At 39.0% G+C, this 25568-nt stretch overlaps 1 protein-coding gene across 2 annotated transcripts in view; it reads right to left on the reverse strand.

Moving 5' to 3' along the window:
* The window catches only part of ZNF536 (zinc finger protein 536), a 444580-nt gene that overhangs the window by 378024 nt on the left and 40988 nt on the right, over positions 1-25568 (reverse strand). The gene's annotated exons all lie outside the window — the stretch shown is intronic.

Genomic DNA, 25568 nt, shown 5'->3' on the forward strand with positions numbered 1-25568 from the left:
GAAGGCAGTTATTATCAGAGAATGTGGATAGCAGCTGTGGAACTGCTGTTCAGGACCAAGCATTTAATTTTCTTTTTATTACATATTAACTGGACTACGAACTAAGGAAGAAAAGTGAAAAGGCTTATCCAGAAATGTTAAGTGCACAGGATGGTGTAATTGGGGCTGCATAAATTTTAAAAGATATTCTGGAGTACTTAAACTCTTTTAAGAAATTAGAATAAACCAAGAATGCTGTGCTTGAGATTGAAAAAAAATCTCATCGTCACCTTATAATAGCTTCAAACAAAAAACGATGACATCAATCATTTAAAGGGGTTGTTTGAGGAGCAGATAAAAGATGTTAGTAGATTTAGATATGTTTAAATGTTTTTAAAGTTCAGTTTGATTACTGCTAGAGCTATAGAAATTCTTCAAAATCTTACATAGGTTGCTGACTTAAACCTGGAACCCAGCTGTAACTTTCAACTTGTCAACTTCTTTCACCCATGCGTATCTCACAAGGGCGGGCATGTAAAACATGGAAAATGAACAGAGATCCTATTTTCCCCACCTTGAGCTTGTAAGAGAGGACATAACCTGTAAGACATAGCAAATAACTACTTGGCCTAAGAATGATCTGAAAACTAAATGCCTGTATAAACACATATACAAAAGATAACTTACCTGTGTGCCTTTATATATGAATTTATCCAGAAGCCACTATCAAACTTAGCATTGAACAACTAAGTCCTCTACATGATAATGCCACCGCTCCAGTTTATATAACTTTAAAAATGCATGCCACTCATTGGGGAAAGCCACCACTCAATAAAAGAATGCATGTATAATGATCCAAGTTTAATTGTCCCAGATAGAGTCAGAAAAGAGTCACTATTTGAATTCAGTTTAACCATGGTTTATTAAAGACAATTCCATAATTGGTTCAAACAATGCACTTGGACCATAAATCATAACTCTTAATATCACCCAATAAAAAGATAAAGGTTCCTCTCACATATATGTGTTACTCATTCCTGACTCTAGAGGGCGGTGCTCATCTCCGTTTCAAAGCGGAAGAGTCAGCGCTGTCCGAAGATGTCTCTGTGGTCATGTGGCCAGCATTACTAAATGCCGAAGGTGGTCTCTATTTTTCTACTTGCATTTTTTTATGTAGCAGAAGCTGGGACAAGTAATGGGAGCTCACTCCCTTACGCAGCGCTAGGGATTCGAATCGCTGAACTGCCCACCTTTCTGATTGACAAGCTCAGCATCTTAGCAACTGAGCCACCGTGTCCCATATTATTACTCAGTAGTTGTGGCTATACTAGGTTACTTCAAAGTGGTCCATACTGTCTCACACGGGTCATTTAGACCTTCATGGGCCAAGTGTCATTTAAGCTGTACAGTATTTATTAAATTATTTTCATATAAGAAATATTTGGGGATCAATGAACAATCTGGAAGTTCCTGAAGGGATTAGATGGGCTGGAGAATTTGGTCTACACAATTCTAACTCAAATTGTGTACACCATTCACAATTCTGGTCTGCACAATTCTAAGCCAAAACCAAACAGCCATACAGTCCTAATGTACTGTATTATGTGAATTCATATATTGATATATAAAATCTTGAATTTGATCAGCAACTGAAGAATCTTTTATGAGTCCCCATTCCTTAGTTTTCTGGACAAAAAGAAATAAAATTCTAGCAGAATTTTCATTGCCCTTGAATGAATAAATCAGATATCCAAGTAGTAAGTTGCAGGCAAGTAAATGGATGCCTGCATTCACCCATAATTGCTACACAGAGTGAACCTATGACTAAGCAATCACAGCCGTCTTTAGGCCTTACATTCACACACAGGTCAAGAACATACTTGAAGCCGCAACACAAAAGCTTCTACTTTGGAGAATATTGACTTTGATAGAATACAGGAATACTAACAATACAGGAAACATTTAACCTACCATATGCAAGTGAATCATATTAAAGAGAGAACAGAGAAGAAGGGACTTTGTGAAACTACAAATGAGCAAAGGACCCTGAAACCAATGCATTTATGCAAAGATCCATGCACCACAAAGACAGGGAATTTTTAAAAGCAGATTAAAAAGACTAAACAGTGCTAAAAAAAAAGAAACAGACAATGAGAGAAAAAGCCTCAAGCAATGGAAATGTACCAATGGACAAAGTGGAGTACTGCAGTACACTCCTTTCCATCCTTAAAAAATAAATTCAAGCATGTCTGTTATGCATCGGACCCCTTAGGTCGGCGGTCACCAACTGGTCGTCTGTAAGAAAATTTTGGTGGTCCACAGAAAAATTATTTGCATTTTTTGTATTGCACTAAATCAGGGGTCCTCAAACTACGCCCCCCTGAGGCAGATACATGCAATGAATGCTTGTGTTGCTGCAGAGAGTCTCCCCTTTTGGGGTCTTTTTGTGCAGGTCAGAGGGGGGCAGAAATTCCGACTTGGGGTCTGCTTCAGCTTCCTGGTGTGGGGCTTTGGGCGAAGGCTGGAGGGAAGCACCGCTCGTGGCAAAGAGCCGTAGGGCCTTGTTCCAGTGGGACTGCATCATGGTCTGGAACTGGCTGACTATCTCAGCCCGCTGAGCCTACCCTGGCCACTACCTGGCCTTGCACTCCTGCTTTCCCTCTGCTTGGAAAGCCTAGGCTCGTAGTCCTCAGTGAGGTGCTTCTGCTGAACCTCCTTCTTGGTCAGGTCTAATTTGTTTTACCAACTCTTTCTCATGGTGGCTGCTTAACTCCAACAACTGCTTCCTGTTGGGGCCCTAAGGAGTCCAGGCGGGCAGGCGAGGAGTGAGTAGAGGCAGGCGCGGTACCCCTCAACATGAGTGACATCGAGTTGGCCATGCCCACCCAGTCACATGACCACCTAGCCATGCCCACCCCAGCCAGTCATTAGGCAGATCATATTAGTGGTCTGCGGGATTTAAAATTATGAATTTATTGGTCCAGTAGTTTCATGGGCTTTCAGACCTGTACAGTTCTGTTAAGGAATTACCACGTTGGCTTGAAACTCTGAACATTTCATTTGGAACACAGCATGTTGAGGAAAGTTGGTCTATTTATTAAGCTAGATAAAACTGCAAAGAGGGGAAGTACCATTTTCCAAATTGTAAATGTGAAATAGTATCAAATCATACAGTGATCTCTCCTTGCTTCCCTTTCCTCCCCCAGCTTTTCCATTCCTGAATCCTTTTTGTTTCTAAAGAAGATGACTTTATAGAACACACAAAGGTTTTTCACCACTCAGTAGGTTTCTAAGCAGTGAAGCCAAGCAATTCTCTTTTCTAAAAGAGTCTTCAAATCAAGTATCCTTTGCTTTTAAAATGTATAATCTGCATCTCAGGAAAAAAAAAAAAAGTTCTCCTGATAGAACACAATAAAAATCATGCTGCATTTGAAGGGTTCGCCTTTTAAATTCTGCGTGCCGTTCTTTCTTCAATGTCTAATAAAATGTATCATTTCATCTGTGTTCCCCTCCCTGTAAGCCCTGCTGCTTCTGCCATCTTGGATATTACAAAATGTAGTTGAGCACATCTCTTATACAGCATTATAAACAGAATTCTTTATATCTCTAAATAACAAGGGGGGGAAAAGAGGTGGGGAAACGAACCTAAATAACCGGAGGAGGGTGTTGGCTCCATTGATACGGGTGGAGGAAGCTTGACTGATTATTGTTGAATATCTGTGCTTAACAAGCTTTGCAGATGACCACATTTAGATGACAAAAGGTGTTGTTTATAGCCTGCCTGCCACACCGAGTGCAAAAATGAGATGAAATATATTTTGACTGGTTTATAAAAAAAAAAAAACAATCTGACATAAAGTAATATTCATCTTTGATGAATCCAATATTCTTAGGGAATGATATTAGGCAGTATCTATTATATCTTTCATTGTGTTCCCATCTGCCCTTTTCAGGAGCTAAATTATGGGCATTAGTACGTAAATGGGCTAATGCCTGTCTGTATTTAGAGGACTGCACGCCGTGAATATATTCTCTGCTTCAAGAAGTAATTGGTAATTACAATGGTCATTTAGGCAATCACTGTCTCTGGTAGATTCATGTCATTCTTAAAAATAACTAGCTCTTAACCTTTGACAGAATTCTAAAGAAACTGTTCATCATCGCCTACGCTTTGATTAATTTCACACATACACAAACCTGTATCAATAAAACTGATGGTTTTACATTTGTTAACCACCGCAATTTGCTTCACTCATCAAAACAGCTTAATATCAGGTAACAGTGTGCTCCAAATCTCATTAGTTTCATTTTTATATACAGTTTTATAGTATCTTGCATAGATGAGAAAACAGGGTCCGTGAGCTTTTCTTTTGGAACAGCCTCCAAATAGGATGCTCTCCTGGATTTATTAGGCCTATTTTCAACATCAAAAAGTTTGGGATGGAAAAGCAAAACATGGATTCATAGGGTGTGGCCACAAATTGGCTTGCATTTCTGCTTACACTTAAAAGCAAAAGGCGGTGTTGTGAAATATGAACACAATATCTAATTTATTGGCGCAAGAATTAGGACAGTGAATTAGGACAGCAGAGGGTATAATTATGGCAGCATTCATTCCTATACATTACTTTGTTTTACTATAGTGAAGGATTTCAACCACCCTGAATCACGGCTAATTATTTGATAGAGATGTTCTGTAAAGAAAGGAACATACCTATTAGTATCTAAAAGAAGATTTTAATTCTCTTAGTTGTTTGTTAACAAATGGTAGGGAAACAGCTACCTGGTTCAATTTTCTTGGAGCCGAACTGGAAGAATGCGTATGCTTCACAATGAGCCAAAAAGTCAAAAGTAAATCCAATGTGTAAATACAATATTTTCAGTCTGACTAATGCATTCCAAACCAGCCCACATCTATGCAACTGTTGTGAAGAGCAATTGTATCTTATAAAGTTCTTCCCTTGGAAGGATTTGAGACTCATGCTAGATGAATGGTCTTCCCTCAAGGGAAGAGATAGGGTGGTATTCCACCATCCAGTGGAATTCCATAAAAAAGAAAGAAGATTGCCTAATATTCTTAACTAAGAAACGAATCAAGGAGAGAAGCAACCTAGAACTAAGGAGAAACTTCCTGACAGTGTGAACAATTAACCAGTGGAGCAGCTTGCCTCCAGAAGTTGTGGGTGCTCCAACACTGGAGGTTTTTAAAAAGAAACTGGACAGGCATTTGTCTGAAAAGGTGTAGGGTTTCCTGCTTGAGCAAGGGGTTAGATTAGATAGCCTCAAAGGTCCCTTCCAGCTCTGTTATTCCATGATGACCCTAATAAAGGAAGAATGACAGAATTGGAAGGGATTTTGGAGGTCTTCTGCTCCAACCTCCTACTCAAAACAGGAAACCCTATATCATTCCAGACAAATGGTTGTCTTCAATATCTTCAATACCGTCAATATCAGAGAATCCACAATTTCTGGAGGCAAGTTGTTCCATTGATTAATTGTTCTCACTGTCAAGAAATCTCTTCTTAGTTCTTGGTTGGTTCTCTCCTTGATTAGTTTCCAACCATTGCTTCTTGCTCTGCCTTCAGGCACTTTGGATAGAAACATAGCCTCTTTGGGGGATTTAAGGGGGTCCTCTCAAGAACTTGCATGGACCAATCTCTTGGGGTGGACCATTCCTTCAATGCGATTCTTCCATTTTCAATTCATGCCTAATGAAAGTATGTTTGCTACTGTCCTTTCATGTTTGCATCTATAATGAAAAATTCAGTGGTGGATGATTCTGTTCCCATGTTCCTGTAGTTCATTACTTTGGGTTTCTTTTTTTAATTTATTCAAATTAATCTGCCCATTGTTGCCTTTTTTATTTTGTAATCTCCTGATTTTCATACTATTTTAAAAATGAATGGGTATCAGATAATAAAAGTAACAACAACATGATGTCATTATCTAGCTTTGAGGCTGGAGGGCAGATATTCTTACCAGAGCAAAGGGAATTACAAAGAGCTTTCAAAGCTAGAGAAAGATGCTTTTGACTGATCAATTTAAGACTAGTCTAGTTTTTCCAGTTAATATAATTATGTAGAATTATATAACAGTTCACGTTATCAAAGTAAATTGTTACTTTATCCTGACCAAAAAAAATTGCATTTTTTAAAAACTTAAGCTGCTTTTCCATGGACTTAATGCAATAATGTCTTTATATTGAATTACATCTTTAAACTTTTAGGGCTTTATTTAGACTGAAACTACATTCTGAATAAGTCCTATCATTTTCCCAAAGAAGATTTTTTTTTAAAAAAAATAGCCAATTGATTTGAAAAGCAACTTTTATCATTCCTGTTTCTGAATTTTTTTTTTAAAAAAAAGATGAATGTGACAGGTAAATCTCAACTTATAATCATTCATTTAGTGATTGTTCAAAGTTATAATAGCACTGGAAAAAATGACTTATGACTGTTTTTCATGCTTATAACCATTGCAGAAACCACATGGTGACACGATCAAAATTCAGACCCTTGGCAATTGGCATGTATTTTTGATGGTTACATTGTCCAGGGTTGACATCAAAGCAGTGGTGAAATTCATTTTTTTTTACTACCAGTTCTGTGGGCATGGCTTTGTGGGTGTGGCTTTGTGGGCGTGGCAGGGGAAGGATACTGCAAAATCCCTATTCCCTCCCTACCCCACTAGCCTGCTTTCCAGTTCCGTTCTCCTGTTTAGTGCAACAAAAGAAGATCAGCTGGGAGGCTGGGAGGCAGAAGGGGTGGAGCCAGCCTATTTGCCGGTTCTCCGAACTACTCAAAATTTCCGCTACCGGTTCTCCAGGACCTGTCAGAACTGACTGAATACCACCTCTGGGTCAAAGGCATGTTCACTTAAAAACCGTCTTACTTACTTAACAACTGCAGTGATTTACTTAACAACCATAGCAAGAAAGATCATAAAATGGAGCAAACTCACTTAACAACTTAGCAACAAAAACTTTCCAGATATCTTTCTATTCAGGAACATGACAATCATAAGGAATGTTCACATTGATAGATTTCCTGCCAATCCTCAAGGGGTAACTACATTTGGTGAAAAATATTTTTAATTTATTTCTTTTTTTAAAGTAACATGATTTCCCTCTTTCACCTTAACCCAGTTATAAGACTAACTGACTTCAGATGCAAGTACCAGGAATTGGATGTATCAGTTAATGTGGAATCATAAACCATTAGATTAGCATTAGGATGATACTGGTTGTGTCACAGGCATTTATAGCATATCAACCTTGTGGAGGAACTAGGAGCTGGACAAGTTATCTTCTGTAGAGCATGTCTTGTCGACTACAATTAATGTTCATTTTTGGACATTTGGCACCACTCGATGGAACAGAATAAGGAAATCTCTCTTCCTCCTACCTGAAAGATCCATCAAAGGGAAGGCTGCTTCAAGATTTCCAAACCATGGGACATTATTTTTTCTTTGATTGTTATGAGCTGCCCATAGTCATTAAGAGCCACATGATGTACAAGCTTAATAATAAATTATGGCTGGTTCAAAGTTAGCCAGATGTTTAGACTAGATTTGACATTTTTAGCCACCTATCCAGTCCTTCCCAAGGACCTGGGATCAGAAGGTGGGTTGTTTGATGGTGTTAATGACATTGTCCTCATAGGATGCAGGCTGTTTCAAGTAAAGCTGCCTTTTGAAATTGATTGATGGTAATTTTGTCAATGCTGCTGGTGTTCAAGTGGCAGTCCAGATGTTTTGGGATTGCATTATTATTATTATTGAGAAATGTTAGTGATATTATGTAATTAGAGAGAGAGTTTGGTGCAGTGCATTAGGTTAGAAATTGGGAGACTATTAGTTTGGGTCTGGCCTTAGGCACAAAACCAGCTTGGCTAACCTTGGGCCAGTCAATTTCTCTCAGCCCTAGGAAGGCGGCAATGCCAAACCACCTCTGAAAATCCTTGTCAAGAAAATGTTCATTTAATGGTGTCAGAAGTTTGCAATAATGATTGCAAAAACAAAAATTGCCATCTTTCTAAGAAATTAAGGAAGGATCTTCCAATAGCTGTTCTACAATCACCAACTATGGTTGATCTGAGAATTCACTACCAAGAGATACAAAGAACCTATGTGCTAGGCATGACATAAAGGATGGTTTAATAGTACAGGAGTCATAGATTCAAAATCACAGAAGCAGTATTGGTGAGGAATATTATAATATCTCTTCTTTGTCACCATGGAGGGCAGGACAGTGATTTGTGCTAATATAGCTGCCTTGTAACATCACAGAATATTTAGGCCTGAAGAAGGACACACTTGTGAGTATTTACAAGTGGACTGTGAGAACTTTGAACTGATTCTTAAGATCATCCAGAGTCCAAAATAGAAAGCATGCCAGAAAATGAACTAGAAGAAAGAACAACGGGTGAGACCTTAATAGCAAGGCTTAGTAGAAAAGGAAGGTCAAATGTGGAAGTATTTAACTGAGTTAATTACTGGGTAGCTGTCTGCCTAGAAATCAACATATCCACCTGCTTTGGAATTCTAGATATCAAATGGAGAAGATTGAGCAAAGCACCCTGCCCAAAAGATTACAGGTAAACACAGAGGAAGGCAACGGTTGTGTGACAAGAGAAAGTTTACATCAGGTGGATATTGTGTGCTATCTCTGCTTCCTCATCCCTCCTAGACTGAGAACAGTTTAGCTGCACCAGTTATCTCACCAACACAGCAGTGAAGACTCTGAATTCTAGTAGAAGAGAATATCTATAGCTCAGGGTTGAACTGTGAAGTTCTTGGTCCTGATTATTTGCTTCAGACATTTCATTACCCAACTAGGCAACAACATCATTAGTGCGCTACTTGGCTAATGAAATCTCTGCAAGCAAAGGACGGAAGCTGAGAGAGCACCAAGAACCCCACCGTCTGAATTCTGCAAACAAAACTCTTAAGATTGGTCATTTATCGACAATGACTTTACAGTGCAGTCTCTTCATTGCAGCTGTACCTTACAGGCTGATTTGGAGCCTAACCGTGACTGAGGTTCCCAAATGGCATATTAAGATGATAAACTACCCAAGGGGTATGAGAGTCTCCTAGGATTTGGGAGACAGATGGTCTAACTTTCTCTCTCTTTAGATCCCATCTCCCATCCTCAAGCACTCTTCCTAAAATATTTATTCTTCCTGGATCCGTTGAGAAAGGAAGAGAGCATGAAAGAGGGGGGGGAAAATAAAATTCTACATTTCTGTAGCGTAGTAACTGTGCCATGAAATCAAATATCTGTGTTTGTATTTTCTCTAAAATGAGCAACTGGGTTCATGTAAGGATTTCAGAGAGTAAGTGAGTAAATGGCTGGCCTGCAGAACTCTTCCTTACAAATCTAAGCAGCTGGGTGGATGTGTCTGATTCCCTTTCTGTTAGTCTGTTTTCCCCAGTGGATTTGCCTGGTAAAGATTAGCTGGCAATTGGCTAATCTTGTTCATGGTTGGCTGTTAAGGTCATAGAAAATCTGGCTGAATTCCATCAGAATGAAAGGGATAATGACTCAAAACAAGGCTTTTTTAAAAAACAAAAAAAGGACAAAAAAAATCTCAGAGCTGTGATTTGTTCAACTCTCTTCAGTCAACGCATGTCCTACTTGCTCTGCAATTCAAGTGAAGAGCCACTGAGAGTTTTTTTTAAAAGGGGGGGGAAAAGAATGCAGCATATACACAGTTGCTTTTATCGTGTTTTCCCTACACCCAAATAATGGTTATTTTAAAAATTAAAGCTGTAAGAGAAAAGGAACGGTTTGGCTTTAGGAAAACATACTACGCAAGTTGCAGCTCAACTTGAAAAATAATTCTGCCCATTTTTCCTTTAAAAATATTCATGCCTTCTGAGACTGCAGTCATATAAGATACTATGACACAAAAAAAGCACCACAATTTAGCTTAATACATTGTGTGAACATCAACTAAGGTTTTTGATAACTATTAATCATTATGGTTGTCATTGCCCACTGCATTGGAGACAGGAGATAATAAATACTACAAAATATAATGTGTGCGTGTGTGCATGCGTGTGTGTGTGTGTGTCCGTCCGTCCGTCCGTCTGTCCGTCCTGCTTAAAAGATTTCGTCCATCACTGGTTGGTCATTGTATAGACAGACTGATGGACTAAAGCAGTGTTTTCAATCTCTGCAACTTTAAGAAGTGAAGAGTTCAACTCCCAGAATGCTGACTGGGGAATTCTGGGAGTTGAAGTCCTCATCTCTTAAAGATACAGGCGGTTAAGAAATCCTGGACCAAAGAAGTATTGGTCTAATCCATGCCAAGCTCCAAGTATAACAACACTCAACTTTCTTGATGCTTTAATTCTGGGCATGATCTAACTAGTTTTGTCTATGCTTAATGCAGTCGACAAGCAAGGTTCATTTTTTCCACTTCAATCCATTTAAAACTCACTTTTAATAGCAGTATTGACAATAGCAGAGATGACCACATTAAATGTTTTCCTTCTACAGAACCAAAAGAATATATTCAGATGCCAACTGGAATCATATAAATAGGGCAATATCGTGCTTAGAAAGCAAATAGAGTGTCCTTTTTGAACTTGGCAATCCAGATTTATAAATAATTTTGACTTGACATCTGCAAGCTCCCGATTTTCCCAGGGATAGTCAAATATCTGTAATTCATCCTTAAAAATAACTTGAACACTCAACTAAGGAATTTATGACTGATCAGCTATATCTGAAGCTCAACATAGAATTTCTTTACCATGTGACAGATAAAAAGGGTGAAAAAACTTGGGGGAATGTTACAGAATCTTTTCATCCACTACATCCTTCCTCAACCTCCAGTGTACGCAAGACAAAATTTATAGACAAAGCTACACATTAAGTGCACACTGAGGCATAAAGCCAATCAATGTAAATGACAGTTTTAAAAAGAGATCATTATGAGACTGAAATTATAATACACTGAATATTATTGCCAGACCAAGGGGCACTTTTTCCCCAAGGAGTATTGACTGTTCTTGGTTGTTAAGTGGATCAGGCTTCTAAAGATAAGTCATTAGGACAGAGAGACCAGAAATGGTGGGATTTCAAGAGGAACGTGGTGGGAAAAACGATTAAAATTCAGTGGTTGAGGATCTTCTCCAAGACTCAGAAAGTTTGCAAACTACAGCTAGAAATGGAAAGTAAGTAAAAGGGGAAAAAATGATATGCAAAGCTTGTTTTCAAATAGGGACACAAAGCCAACAGGTAAACTTCGTCGCCAGACAAGATTTAGAAATGGAAAAATAATATTCTCAGGGCAGCAGAAAAATGCATTTCGTTACCTCTTAGAATCTCCATCTATTTCTGTAAAAAAGTTGGTTCGTCTAACATTGGGATGATTTCGGATGTAAATAACTTCCCTGGTTTCAAAATGTGAAGAAACATTTGGAGTATGAACTGTTTTCTTTTACTGACTAAAAGTTGTTGGTTTGGGTTCTTTACTTTCATAATTTTATTTTAACACAAAATTGTATTTCTCATGTCATGTAAAGAATACTATTTTAGGACATGCAGTTCCTTAAAAGTCCTGCTAAATAAACACCATTGAGATTCTGATTAGGTTGTGGATGGAGGAGAGACAAATGGCAACCAAACAGAGAATCGCAGTTCTGCAGGCTATTTCAGCTGACAGCTAGCTGCAGTTCGGCGGTTCAAATCTCACCAGGCTCAAGGTTGACTCAACCTTCCATCCTTCTGAGGTTGGTAAAATGAGGACCCAAATTGTTGGGGGCAAGAGGCTGACTCTGTAAAACCACTTAGAGAGGGGTGTAAAAGTGCTATTGCTAAGCAGGCACCAGCTAAAGCAGCATTTTTCAATCTTGACCACTTTAAGATGGATGGACTTCAACTCCCAAAATTCCCTAGACAGTTTGGCAACTTAAGTAGTCAATATGCCAGCTTGGGCATTCTGGGAATTGAAGTCTGACTGTCTTAAAATTCTTAAGGTTGAGAAACAGTGGACTAAAGGCAGAGGAGTTCACAGCCAGGGTTTCTCAAGGTTTATACATATTATTCACTCAACTCTTCTCTCAGACCCCACAAAAATGTGCATTTTTAAAGTATGTTTATAATCCTAATAAAAGAAGCACAGGAGGAGTCAATAATGCTTCCCTTTGCCCATTCCTCCCCATTTTTTTCTTTAATTCATTGCTGTGGTCAGGAATTCTCTTCCCAGTACCTTATGTACCATATGTAACCCAATTTTAACTTGAGTCATATATAGAGAAATTGTTTTTATGCTAACATATTGGGCATAAATAAAAATGAAACAAGTGTTAATGCACCAATTAGTCTTTTCACTCTTTTAAATACACCATATGATACTCAGGCTCAATGTGAACTTTCAATGTAAGAACAAAGTAGGCAAATGCTTACAATGATTACATTTTGTAAACAGTTTTCTGGGTTGTTGGTTTTTTGTTTTGTTTTTTGGAAATTTTGTAAAAAGATTTCTGATTAGGTAAGACATTCAAGTTCTCTCTCTCTCTCCTCTCTCTCTCTCTCTCTCCACACACACACACACACACACAGAAACACTGTTTCACAAGGGAAAGAATATCAATTCTGAGCTCCCTTCAAAAAATTATATCACATTTCTTCTGGGATTGACCAAAATTGCATCCAATATCAGTCAAAAGCTCTGCTTTCTCTGGGAGTTACAGCCCAGCACATCTGGAGGGCATTTGTTGTAGTAAGCTGACCTAGAAGCAATTGATCAATTTCCCCTTGGATTCTGTTGATGGTTCATACATCACAAATATTTCAAATAAATGGACACATTATCCATGTCACGATCAATATAATTCTTCAATATTGCTGAGCTGTATTGTTATTCTTCTCCAAAATTATGGTCCAGGATGGTGATATTTGAAAAGCTGCCTCATTTCTAACACTTAGATTTTTATTAATTTACTGTGAATTCTGCTCATTCACATCCAGTAAAGTCTTTCCAGGGAGGATTTATAGTCACAGACCTTATCTGGCTTAGAGAGCTGCCAGGTTGATATTGGCAAAACTTGGCAAGGAGTCTCAGAGAGTCACGAACCAATTAAGTGAACTAATTGTCTCCTGCAAACTCTCCTCCCCTTTCGCTCCTCTTTTATTTCCTCTGGGAGGGGCCATTCATCGTCCGCCTGTGGCCTTACTCCCAAGTCGACCCCTGTTCTTTAGCTGTTCCCTTTGTCTGGCAACTCTGCACATGCACTCACTGGGAACAGGCTCCAGTTGTTTATCTGCCTCACTGATGTCTGACTCCAAAGGCAGCTGATAACTGGCATAGGGCTCTGGCCCCCTCTCTGCCTCCGACACAGAGCCATCAATCAGAGCCTTCCCTAGACTCCAGGACTGGCCCATGTTCCTCCCCAACCTCCTCACTGTCCAAATCTGCTGCCAGCTCCACTGGCGGGCCACAACAACTTTTTTTCTCACTATCTTCATTTGACTTCTTCATCTTATCCTGGTGCCTGTTCCAGTTCCCCTCCTTACTCCAGAACTTAGCATTCCTCCTTGTGAGATTGCCATAAAAGCATCATTTGCTGACTCTTTAGACATTTGGGTGAACTAGCCTTGCTGATGGCACACGGGTGTCCACTTCACTCCTTCTCATTTGTTTCCATATCTGATAAGCAGCCCCAACCCATCCATCTTACTGTACTCACTCATCCTCTTAGGAGGAGGAACATACACCTGCACAGTTTCTGCGAGGCTGATAGATTGAACGATTAGCATAAAAAAGGGAAGCAGAAGATAAAAATGATGCAAAGAATCTCATAAAGTAAGAAACAACGCTCAAGGTTGACTACTAAACATTAGCACCAGAGATAAGTGTGTTATTAGGCATTGATTATTCTACAGATAAATGAGATGGTGGAACCACAGGTGTAAAAAAAAAATCACTATTTGTGCTCTCTTTCCCAGCCTTGAAACAAAGAGTAAACTGTTTGCAGTACCATTCCTAGTTTTCTTTTCTTTTATGCAGGTAGTCCACCAGCTACAACAGTTCATTTAGTGACCGTTCGAAGTTATAACAGCACTGAAAAAAGTGACTTATGACTGTTCTTCACACCTACCATTGTTGCAGCATTCCCATGATCATGTGATCAAAATTCAGATACTTGGAAACTGGCATGTATTTATGACAGTTGCAGTGCCCCGGGTTTATCTAAGTGAACAACTGCAGCGATTCACTTAACAACTGTGGCAAGAAAGGTCGTAAAATGCGGCAAAGCTCAGTTAGCAACTGTCTCCCTTAGCAAGAGGAAGGTTGGGCTCAACTGTGGTCGTAAGTTGAAAAATTATGGGCATTCTTCCATCTTCTCTGCTGCAACCGTCATAAACACACGCCACTTGTCAAGCGCCCAAATTTTGATCCCATGAACGAGGGGATAGTGCAACAGTCACAAGTGTAAAAATCAGTCATCAGCCACTTTTTCCAGTGCCGTTGTAACTGCGAACATCGTTAAACAAATGCTGATAAAGCTGGTTTGTTGCTTACAAGACCCTGGCTTCATAACTCCCTGCTTTTCAACCTAAAATAGATTGAAACCTCTAAAATAGATTCGAAACGATGCTCCAAATATCCCCCCCTTCAAATCCCAGAAAAATCCACGCAGCCCCTTTCGTCTTATTGTTCCCACTGCCTGATCTTGCCTTGCCCAAACAATTGCACGCACTTGCTTGCAGAGAAACTGTGAAGCACAATGACATCGTCTCAAAACAGCTGTGAGGAAGATAAACTCACTGGAACATTATGGGTTGATTTACTGGTGCTTTGCAATAGATGCCTGAGCGCAACCTGTGATGCTTAAACCCCGCTTGTGGAAGTCAGTGCACCAGCAAGTTTTGCAAGCCTTACAACTGCTCTTTTTATACATGGCACTAATTAAAATCCCCATCATTAAAGCTATTCTCCCAGCTGCTATGTTAACTGTAAATAGGCTGTGGGTGTACAGTATAACAACACATTTGCCAGCCAGCCTGCAGCTTGAAGATACTGTAGGTTTAGTTTACTTAAGATTGAGCCTGACAAGACCTTTTGGAGGGGAGGGGGGGTTTGTTCCAGAGAAAAGATGCTCTCCAGGCCAAGTGCATTCAACTCCCCAAAAATCATCCCTATGGTCCAAAGATGAGAACTTGCTTGACTTTGCAACAAAACTTTCCCTTCCTTTAAAAAGCACCCAATGTCAATCAGAACAGAGCCCGGATTGTTGCTACGCATGTACCTTGGCATCCAAAGATAAAGCAGAAGTGCAATGCGTTGGCTTTCCCAAGCCATTCATTGCTTTGATGGATCTCTGAAAGTTTGTGTCTCCAAACTGGGAAGATCATTTCCGAAATATTAAACTTCTTTCTCGCCACTGAGCACAATGCAATTAATTCCCCTCAATAACGACCGTTTTTTTGCAAAAGAGCAATAAGGTGTCACTGCAGGGGGTGTCATTATCTTTAAATAATCACACCCCGGGAGATGAGGCAGGCACACTCCACTGCGCTACGCCTGCATTTTAGGGCTCCAGAGTACAATTTGCTTCTGTTAACCACACCCTGACAGATCTAATGACAAATACGGACAATGGAAAGCTGTCAGAAGCAGGGTGGGGGCCCCGCATCCCTTCCCCCTCCCTCCCTCTTGCAGAAGGAAGCCACGGTGTCTCAGCTCCCCTCCTCTCCTTTCTTGCTAAGTTTGCCACCCCCTCCATTCAAACCGAGGAATCTTAAACTTGTGCTTCGGCACTGGGAGCAGATTGAAGCAATAGCACCAACTGCGATGGGTTATGCATGCTAACATCCCCACTTCTAGGCAATCATACGAGCAGCTCCCCATGCATAACAGAGAGTTATGACTTTGGAACGCCATTGCTTTTGACAAAAATCAAAACAGGCCCAGCTGTCTCTGACAGCCCAGGAAAGGCAAGCAGGAAGAGAGATACAAGCAAAACGTTAAGAAATGGATCGCGAGGTCCCCTTTCAGAAGCTCTGCTTAAGCTCTGGATTAGGCTTCTCCATCATTACACACGTGTGCATCTGTTGTTCGGAGACGGGTTGCATAGGTGTTGCCTTGTGGTGCAACCAGAACAATCCTGAACTAAATACACTCAATACCGTAGAAATGGTGGTAGATTTTAGGAGAAACCCTCCTATACTATCACCTTTTACAATACTGAATGACACAGTATCAACAGTAGAGACCTTCACGTTTCTAGGTTCTATCGTATCTCAAGACTTAAAATGGCCACCTAATGTCATCAAAAAAGCACAACAAGGAATGTGTTTTCTGCACCGACTCAGAAAGCTCAAACTGCCCAAAGAACTGCTGATTCTGTTCTACAGAGGGATTATTGAGTCTGTCATCTGCACCTCCATCACCGTCTGGCTTGGTTCTGCAACCCAACAAGACAAACACAGACTTCGGAGGATAATCAGAACTGCAGAAAAAACCATTGCTACCAACCTGCCTTCCATTGAGGACCTGTACACTGCACGAGTCAAAAAGAGAGCTGTGAAAATATCTACAGATACCTGGACATAAATTGTTTCAACTTCTATCCTCAAAATGATGCTATAGGGCACTGCATACCAGAACAAATAGACACAAGGACAATTTTTCCCCAAATGCCATCACTCTGCTAAACAACTAATCCTCCCAACAGTGTCAAATTATCTACTGTACTACTATTATTCTTCTCTTCCTACTAGTACCTATCGATTTCCTAGTACCTCTCTTTCCACTTATGACTATAACCATGCTGCCTTTATCTTTAAAATTTATATGTTTTTTGTTTCCTAGTATAATTTGATACTAACCTATGACTATCACTAAATGTTGTATCTTATGATTCTTGATGAACATATTCTATTTTATTTTTCTTTAAGTACACTGAGAGCTTATGCACCAAAGACAAATTTCTTGTGTCCAATCACACTTGGCCAATAAAGAATTATCTTCTCTTCTCCTCCTCTCCTCTTCTCTTCTCTTCTATTCCATTCTATTCTTTATATATCTGTGAATGTTAATGTTCTGGCTGGGGGGGTGCCAAAAGCACAAAACAGGAAGTTGGATCAACCAATCCACACATAGGGCGCACACCTCTGCACAAAGTGCAGTTAGGATTTGGGAGGTTTGTGCATTGGCCATCTGCAGCCATCTGCAACCTACACGTACCCATCAACTGCTGCAGCAGTGAATACATGCCGTTGTGGACAACTCTAAATCAAGGTTTAGCCTGAGTGATGAGGCTGCAGTTCATATGTCTCCTGGCATTTCATTCCAATCTTTTGTATCATCTTGTAGGAAACATGATTTCAGTTCTTTGGCTGGTTAAAGACAAGATGGTGGATTCTGCTGGTATTGGGCAGGTGGTTCCCTCTATTATGGAACTCGTGGTGGAAACATCATTTAATTCTGCAAGATTCTTGAACGGTATTGCTAGTTTTATTTCTAAATGTTGGACTGGACAATGAGGGATGCCCTTAACAGCCTATATGACAACATTTTATTCTAATTAACATGAATTTTCAAACTCACTCCCATCCTTTAAATGGAAAAAAAAATTAAGGTAATCACGGGATAGTCAAGACAATAGCTGGCAGAAGTCAACAATATAATTATTGACTACACAAACTGCTGTGCAATCAATATTTAAAGCAATTCAATCATTAAGTCTAGCGGGTATTTCATGACTACAGTATGTGGTAGGATTTAGGATAAGCAAGCTATAGATTTAGGAATATGAGGACTATCACAGTTTCCGAGTGTTGAAGCATAGCCACTTTCAAATTGAAATTCACAGATTTTTATCAGCTATTGCTTCTATGGAGTAATGTAACTCTACAACCATTTAGCTCACAAGCGACTAATTTCATTCAGCTTCTGAGATATTTTTTTTTCATATTGGAGTACAGGATAGAATTTCTTGAGTGGCCAGACAAAGGGCAGTAATGGACGCAAGGAGATTGAGCAAAAGGCCCAGTAATGAGATTAACTATCTATAAGAATGTAAGAAAAGCTTTTCAACACAACCCAATTCATATTTACTCAGCAGTCAAATCTCTCTATATTTAATTGCAGTTGCTTCCCAAAAAAGTGTGTATGGGATTAAAATTAATAATATTAATACAATTATTAGCAACCATATGTTTATTCCAGAAAAGATAAGCACTTTAATTTGGGTGGCAAGCAACTTACTTTCACAACCTCAATTTCTGTATGTTATATTTGGTACATTGCAAATTAGCTTAACTTTCTGAAATAATTTAAGTATGTTAGTATAGACTTGCTGTTTATCATGTATTGCAGTCCACAAAGCAATGCATCTGTTAGAATTATTCCTAAATACAATATTTTCTATTGTAAAAGAATCTTGTGCATGAGTGGCCTTTGGTGCTCACTGAACTTGCTTGTTTTCAGTACCCAAACTAGGTAATACTAGACCTCCTTTATTGACATCTTATGCATACATACTGTTTGTACATAGTAAAATCAGAAGTATAGTTAACTGCAATAGCTACCTATTAATGAACCTGTCCTCCATTTAATATAATAAATTCTGAACCTACTTTTATGAGATAAAGAATAAAGAAATTATTATTAGATTTATTAGATTGTCTTTTTTATGGGTGTCTGTCTCTGTGTGTCTGAAATTTCAAGTAAGATTTCAGAAACCGATAGCCTTTGCTTTCTTCTGAGGCTGAGAGGGGCACTGACCCCAGGCTACTTCAGTTGGCTTTGTGCCTAAGGATAGACTAGAATTCCCAGTCTCCCATTTTCTAGCCTGATGCCTTAACCACGCACAAACTGGCTCCCTACTTTTCTATGTGGTTCAATTATTTCAATGTTCACAAATTGAATGAATTGAAATAATAATAGCTCAATATGTATTCAAGATGGTGCAGTGGTTAGAGTGCAGTACTGCAAGCTACTTCTGCTGATCACCGGCTGCCAGCAGTTTAGCAGATCGAATCTCACCAGGCTCAAGGTTGACTCAGCCTTCCATCCTTCTGAGGTTGGTAAAATGAGGATCCAGATTGTTGGGGGCAAGAGGCTGACTCTGTATAAACTGCTTAGAGAGGCACTGTGAAGCGGTATATAAGTCTAAGTGCTATTGCTATTGCTGTCATGACCCAAACATCTAAAACAACTTCATAGGTCTCTTAAATGGACTTCTGAAATTCCTGGTTATTCTCACTGTAGGATCCAGAGTACTTCAAGATTAAGAATCTGAAGATGACTCAGGAAATATTCCACTATTTCCAAGTCACCCATGTCATGTGCTTTTTGAACTGTAAACATGTTGCCAGAACATAACACCTCATGCTTCCCATGTGCTTAGCTTCTCTTTGCATTGAACTGATTTAGGATGATGCTTAAAGGATGGGAAGTGATGTGATCTTTAAGGAGCATTTCCTTTAATTCTAAAGGAAATGCAAACCATCAAGATTAGCATGCAGCACGGTTTTGTTTTTCCATGCATTTGTCTAATCTAGGTTGACCATCACCATTTGGTAGCAATGAATTCCATAGTTCAATCATTTATTGTGTTAAAAGGTATTTCCAGAATTTCCTTGCAATTACTTTCAACATAGCATTCCAGGTTCAAGTATTCGAAAAGAGAAAGAAAATTTTACCTTTTCTCAAAATTCTCCATCCCATGCATGGTTCTATGGTCTTCCTCTGGGTCTTGATTTATTTACCATTTTTAAGGTTAAGACCCATCTTTGTTTAAAACCCCGGTCTTTCTTAGTATGGATCAGCTTTACTTTTTAAAATTCATATAGTAGCCTTTCGTAGTGTGATGACCAGAACTGATAACTAATAATAAGAATTTAAATCAATATGAAGGAAAGAATCAATTGCATCTCTCATTTTTAGCCTCATATAGGAAGTTACGTTTCTCAGTTCTTTTGTTACCATGAATCATAATAAAACATTCAGATGGTAAATGATATTGGCATTGATATTTATAATATTTTCTGTAACTCTGTGAGTGTGCGTGTGTCTGTGTGTGTGTATACACACACATATACACGCACATTTAAGCATTTCAGTGAAAAGAGATCATTTTATTAAAAAACCATGAAAGCAAGTGCATTCATTCAACCTTAGAATTGTTTTCAGTACAGCAATATATTTAGATGAGAATATGTCATTAATATAAACAGCCGAATAGAAACTATTAAACTAACACATTTTAAAACTGAGCAAACCTGAGTATTTGATTAAAGTTTTGTACATTCTGTACACTTGAACAGGTAACAGAGAAGCATAATATTTTTGTTGATTTTTAATTTGTTAGAAGTAGGGTCTCTGCAGTGCGAAATTCCACATTAGTTTGTATTTTGAAATTACAAAGCTGGGGATGAAGAAGAAGCTTTATTCTTCTTTTTTTAAATGGCCAGGCCCGTTTTTTAGAGACATCTATAATAATAAATTGCAACTCTGTGTCTAATTCAGATTTAGACTTTGAACAAACCATCATGATCTTTGCTAACAGAAGGAAACCAGGATTTCATAGAGAAAAGTTAGTGAACATTCAGACTCATTAAAGAAAATATAATAATATGTTGCTTACTATCTTGGGAAAAGGAAACCTTTCATTACTCATTTTAATTTTAGTATGTTTATTGACTGCCCAAATCTATTCAATGCCACACAGATCGAATATACAGGTAGTCCTCAGCTTACAACAGTTTGTTTAGTGACTGTTTGAAGTTACAGTGACACTAAAAAAAAGTGACTTATGACCATTTTATGACAATCATTGCAGCCTTCCCATGGCCACATGATCAAAATTAAGAGGTTGGCACAGTGGTGGGGTTCAAAATATTTTACTACCAGTTCTGTGGGCGTGGCTTGGTGAGCATGTCAGGGGAAGGATACTGCAAAATCTCCATTCCCACCCCACTCCAGGGGAAGGATACTGCAAAATCCCCATTTCCTCCCGATCAGCTGGGACTCGGGAGGCAGAGAATAGATGGGGGCAGGGCCAGTCAGAGGTGGTATTTACCGGTTCTCCGAACTACTCAAAATTTCTGTTACCAGTTCTCCAGAACTGGTCAGAACCTGCTGAATACCACCTCTGGTTTGGCAATTAAATAATATCTATGACAGTTAGGACATGTAAATCACCTTTTGGGATCCTCTGACAAGCAAAGTCAATGGGGAAGCAAGATTCACTTAAAAATCAAGTATACTAACTTAACAACTAACTTCAGTGATTCATTAAACAACTGTGACAAGACTGGTCATAAAATGGGGCAAAACCCATTTAGCAACTGTCTCTAGCATACTCTGCAATTCCACTTTAATTTTTTTCTTAAAAAAAACATTGTTTATCTCTGATATTTAAAAAATCATGGGAGCACTGGCTTATTCAATAAATGGTAAAATATACCATAGGATTCTTGAAAGCTGAAAAACAAGGGAAACGTGTACAATTACACTGTTTCAATGGCCAAATTAAAGAAAATAATTATCATTCTACTAGAGTTCTCATATAATGACACAGAAAATTATGGCTTTGCTTTTACATAGCAAATCAGTGAGAATGTTTTGATAATTTTCCTCTATAAAACATGAAATAGGCAATAGCCTTAAACAACAAGATACGACTTCTGATTTTTATTGAGAGCGGAGTTAATATTATCTGGGTTTCATATGATTAAAAAATGTTCAGTTCAATTTCTAGCCTGATTTGCCGTAAAGATGGTCTAATCCAAATGAATACCTTAAAGAGAAATCAGTTACTCTTCAGCCATTCAAGATCTATCATGTCTGTGGTAAGAAAGCCTCGTTTTCATCTTAGAACAGATGGATAAAATTGTCATTAACACAAACTGACAGCCCTAAAACTGAAATATAGATTCAGAGAAGGATCTAATGAATTAAATCAGTATTATTGCAATGAAAGCCAAAGAAATTAAAAGTGATTTGTAAAGTTACTACACATTTTAACCTCAGTATATTTTAGTCCCTGGCCTTTTTCAATTCTGTTGTTAATCTCTAAATCTGCAATATATTATTGTATTTTAACATATCAAGTTTGCACGAGAAGTCAAATGAATTCTGAACTGTTTTCAAATTCGCAGAAAGGCCAAAGATTTAGAAACTGAGTATGGAGAAAGCAGCAAGGAAAACCATGATGAGTTGCTTTCAAAGTCCAATTGTCCAAAATCAAGTTGTCCAAAGTCCAGTTGTCCACTATGGCTTACACCAACACTACATCTCATCTACATGAGTTATGTCTGAATTTGTCAGTGTAACTGGATCTTCATGACTTCCCTAGGATTAATACTTTAAAAGTCTCACAATGTATGAACAATGCCTGGTAGTATATACAAATATTAAAAGGATGGTCAGATAAAATCCAACTTTTACCTTTCCTTCTTCCTCTCCCCTACTCTCTCCTCTTCCCCTTCATACCCTCTCTTCTCCTCTTCCAATCCCTCCCAGTCTTCCTCTCCTTTCCTCTTTCTTCTTTCCCTCTCCTATCTCTCTCTTCTCCTCTCCTCTTCCTCTCTTCTTTTCCACTTCTATTGTTGTGCTTGCCTGTTTTCCTCTTCCATCTGATGTATTTTCCAGATGGTATTCCAACAAACCCTTTTCTAACTTTATGTTTACCATTTTTACATTCCCTTTTCTTCGTTATATTTTCCAATCTGTTTTTTTTACCTATGTCTCATCCTTTGAACATATACTCATGTATTAGTACATAATACAAAGAGGAGGAAAGAAGAAAGTAGAGAAGGAAGGGAGGGAGGGAGAAAAGGAAAGAAAAATAGGGTGGCGGTAAAACAAAATAGGTGTATGGGATGGTAAGCAAAGCAATCCCCATCATATATTTTAATTTTTTATATGGAAAAATGAATGTTTAAAAGTGTTAAAATACGATAAGAATAATAGCTATGAGAATGGTGGTGTGCTTATTCACACTCCTTACATACCTCTTAGGAATGGGATGAGGTCAACAGTAGACAAACTAAGGTTAACATTATGGGGGGGTTGGGTATGTAACAACAGAGTCAGATAGTGCATTCCAGGCATTGACAATTCTGTTTCTGAAGTCGTATTTCCTGCATAATTTTATACCAGTGTTCACAACTTTCAGGGGGAAAAAACAAAGAACTGCTTTATATGAATCTTTCATTAACAAACAAGGATGCGACGGATTGTTTGGGTTTTGACCACCTACCTTTTACTCAGTGGTGGGATTCAAATAATTTAACAACCAGTTCTCTGCCCTAATGATTTCTTCCAACAACCAGTTCACCAAACTGCTCAGAAAGTTAACAACCAGTTCTCCAGAAGTGATGCGAACCGGCTGAATCCCACGACTGCTTTTCTTGTTCCTATATATGTTATGTTTACTCAGTAGTAAGTCATACTTCCCAGCAACCAGCCATAAAGACCCACCGCTTATGTTTCGGGGGCTGCTACAATAATCACAGATCCTCCATGAAGTTGCCTAAATCTCTACCACATCTAAAATACTCCAGATTATTTTTTTAAAAATTGGCAGTCGTGAGGTTCAGTAGCTGTTCCCATGACTTCCATTTTTTTTTTCTTCTTGCTCAGCTGGGCTCTTTAGTTCTCCGTATTCAGTTATTTTTTTTCCCCTTAGAGGTGGTACATGCTGTCGCCGCTTCCTCTTATCCTAGAAAAACAGTTCTCCCCTTAAAAAGAAACATTATATGCCCAGACTCGTGCTGGGTAGCTGAATAGTCTTTCCATTCCCATTTCTATCGATTTCAGCCCCTGCTACAATCTGGTTTCGTAGGTAACCTGGTTTTTGGCAGCACATCGTGCCTGCATTCCCCCCACACACACACTCCCCACCCCCAAGTAAAACAACACATACATGCTTTATGTCCCTTGTCTTTCTCATAGTCCCTCAGATGAACTCAATAAACAATATTAAAGCTCAATTTCTTCAAGATGACACGTCATTATTACTGATTTCATGGGCTTGTTTATTCCTATGTTTAATTGGTTATGTTAATAACATTTTAATCCACATCTGGGTTGTAAGGGGGTGATAAAGAAACATTTTTTGTGTGTGGCTGCAGTGACATTTTTCAAGCATTATTAGTCATCATCAGCCAACCAGGTCACCCATTCATTCTTTTGAAATGTTCGCTGCCCTCTCCCACAAATGGGCAAGCTGGTTTTTTTTTTTTTTTAAGATGTGAAATAAATGAGACTCCTTAGTGTGAAAAGAAACGTTAGCTTCAGAGTAACTATATTTGCTGCTAATATCATAGGTAAGCAAGGTTCAATAGAAGATGATCTAACCTAGACTTCCTGAGAAAGCATAAATCACAATCTTAGTCCCATTAACCCTCTTTTATTTATATGGCTGTGAATTATGGTCATTCACGGTCCGCAAGGCTTCACAAACAGTCTGTGAAGGTGCCGACAAATGTCTGCCACAGTCTTTCAGGGGAATCTTGATAAACACCCACCTTATCTCCCTGGGAATGCTGCCAGAGACCTAACTCCCAAATGCAGAGCAAGGTCAAACTTAGCACAGAGTCAAACAGAACTTTTCAAAACTGACCAGAGGAACTAATTGCTTCCTGCAAAAGTTCATGTCCCATTCACTCCTCTTTTATGTCTTATGTGAGGGGCCATCATCTCCAAGCCTTACTCCCAAGTTGACCCTGTTTTCTTAATTGTTCTTGCCTTCTGGCAGCTCTGTGCATGTGCACACTGGAAACAGGATCCCGCTGTTCTTCTGCCTACCTGATGTTAGACTCTGGAAGCTCCGGAGGCAGCAAATATCCCCCTCTCTGCCCCCCTCTCTGCCTCCGATTCAGAGCCCTCATCAGAGCCTTCCCCAGATGCCAGGACTGGCCCATGTTCCTCCCCAATCTCCTCACTGTCCGAATCTGCTGCCAGCTCCGCTGGCCACTGGCAGGACACAACAGTAGGAGATGCTGTTAGAGAAGAAGTACAACAGTAACCTTCCTATCCCATTACAATATCTGCATATTTTAATAGACTTTTCCATAAATATGATCAACGAAAAGCCATGGGTAAGACATATGGTACCTATTTTTTTGTTTAATTTTTTGCGCTTTCCCTTGTGGTTAACAGCGTGTGAGAAATTAAGGTGGTATTTTGGGACCAAGCGATCAGGAGCTTATTGAAACACCAACATATTCCATAAATTGTGAACCTTAAAATGCTGGTTCATTAATGTAAAACAAGCACCACAAATCTTGCAATACTGAAATTAGAAGGAGCCCCTTTGCGTAAATTGTTTTAGTCGAGAGCTAGAGAAACTCCTTCCTCAAGCTCAACGTTATCAGGAAAGATTTTCTGTTCCCATTACATGCAGGGAAAGTCAAGATCAGCTCTCGTGGGGAAGGGTCCTGTCACTAGATTTAAAGAATTGCACTTCTCCACCCAGAGACCTGACTTAATGGACCAGGAGCTAAACTACAGGATCTCTCTAAAGTCAGTACATCAACAAGAAATTCCACAAATCTGTTTGGTTCTGTAGTTTAAAAAGACACTGCCTAGTGTCTTTACATACAATACTTAACTCCA

Source organism: Natrix helvetica, assembly GCF_964273705.1.
Source record: "Natrix helvetica genome assembly, chromosome: 10".
Lineage (NCBI taxonomy): Eukaryota > Metazoa > Chordata > Lepidosauria > Squamata > Natricidae > Natrix > Natrix helvetica.